The following is a 2,173-nucleotide window of genomic DNA, read 5'->3' as shown; positions in this document are numbered from 1 at the left end:
TTATTGCTTAGTCAGCCACTCTGCTTATCTCAATAGAAAGACACTAAGTAAAGAAAAAGGCTTTGCTGTTTGCTTTTAAGTGCTGTGTCTGTTAAAATGCCAGGCTAAGGCCCAATCCCATTTCACCCCTCGCCCCTACCACTTAGCTCTTAGCCTTCTGTTTTGCGCGTTCACGTCTAGGGGTAGGGTGTCCTGATTCTTGTTGAGATAGAGGGGGAGGGTGAAGTGTTGGGGCTACATGACCCTCCAAACGGAGGTTTTTCAGAGACTCCAAACAGAGAGTTATGAGAAAAAAAGAAAAACCAGCAAAATGGCTGAACAAGAGACCAAAGAAACCCACAAATGTGAGAATTTTCTCTGTTAAAAAATTACGATAACAACTGTATTATCTTAGTTTAATGTCGGTTCAGTGTATTATGGTCGTTTTCTTCATAACAAGTATAAAAAATCGCTAATAGCATGCTAATGTCTCGGTAGCTAGCTAGCTAACTTTCCCATTCCACCTTAAATAGTCCAGCAGTTCTGATGCCTGAAGCGCCAGAATGTAACTGCTGCACCATTTAAGGTGGAACGGAAAAATTCGAACAAAAAGCTGGTGAATATCTGACTTCAGCTTCATATCACTGAAGAATTAGGGGTGGGTGATAATAAATAATTGCCCCCCCTCTTTGAAGGCATATGACTCCCTAAATGTAACTAAAGCCCAGCAGTGAGGAGCTGAACTCTGCTATCACTGCAGATGGGCCGGGTCGCCTACAGAGCAGCGCTAGTAGCTGTTAATGAAGTAAAGGTTTTTATTTTAATTTGAGGGTCCCGTTTTGTAGGGCAAGATTTCATCCACTACCGCTTGTTAACTCCAAGGGGTCAGGGTGACACTCGAAAACAAGGGGTAGGGGTAAAAAGAAGAAATGGGATCGTGATGTTACTGCCGAACATGCTGATCATGCGCCTGTTTATTGGTGGTTGCTTCTTTTTCAGCTTGAGAAACCACTTTCACCCGTTCTTTTAAGAAACAAATAAATACTGTGTACATTGTGCTCCATCCATTTCTGTGTTGATGTGTGGTGTGAATGAAAAGTCAGGTGTGGAGCCGGGGGGTTCTGTTCTGCTTCTGGTGGGCCTGCGTCTAGCACAGTTTGCTGATTTCCCTGCTCAAACACACTGACTATATATGCTAATTAACTGCTGTGTTGAATCAGGTGTGTTTAAACAGGGAATAACCAAACTCTGCAGGACTGTAGCCCTTCAGGATCGGACCCAAGTACCCCTGGTGTAGAGTCTTGAGTGCTGTTCGGACAGGATTAGTTTTACATGGGGTAAAGTCATTTCAACACGACGTCTGTAATGCTTTGGGATGAGAAATCACCACCACCACATAAAACAGCTAATTTTTCTGTCATTCTGAATGTTTTAGTGTTTGGGAGTCGTACACTTGAGTTAGGACGATACATATCTGCTTGATATGATACGATATTTACCCGTATAACAATCCACATGGGCTTTAATACACATTTTATCATCTCCACTTACCATATAGGTGGTAATTTGTAGTTCTACAGTTACAGACTGTAGTCCATCTGTTTCTCTGCATACTTTGTTAGTCCCTGTTCTTCAATGGTCAGGACCCCAACAGAGCAGGTACTATTTGGGTGGTGGATCATTCTTAGCGCTACTTAACACTGACGTGGTGGTGGTGGTGTGTTAGTGTGTGTTGCGCTGGTACGAGTGGGTCAGACACAGAAGTGCTGCTGGAGTTTTTAAGCACACTGTCCACTTTTAGATAGCCCTACCTCGTTGGTCCACCTTGTAGATGTAAAGTCAGAGACGATAGCTCATCTGCTGCTGCACAGTTTGTGCTGGTCATCCTCTAGACCTTCATCAGTGGTCACAGGACGCTGTTTGTTGGATATTGTTGGTCGGTGGACTATTCTCAGTCCAGCAGTGACACTGAGGTGTTTAAACAACAGTAATAATCCCATCCGAATAGTATTTTAGACAGAGTGGTTTGGCAGAAATTCTATAGTTTGGTGGGTGTTCACGGTGTGAGTGTCAGCTACATGTGTCAGCAGCACAGCAGGCGTGATAGCAACAATATGTGTATCATGCGTTTGATTAAATGAGTGTGGATGTGTATGCGTTAGCTGCATATATCATATATTCTCTTTAACTGTGT

Source organism: Colossoma macropomum, unplaced genomic scaffold (genome assembly GCF_904425465.1).
Source record: "Colossoma macropomum unplaced genomic scaffold, Colossoma_macropomum, whole genome shotgun sequence".
Taxonomy (NCBI): domain Eukaryota; kingdom Metazoa; phylum Chordata; class Actinopteri; order Characiformes; family Serrasalmidae; genus Colossoma; species Colossoma macropomum.
Note: the sequence above shows the minus strand (reverse complement) of the source record.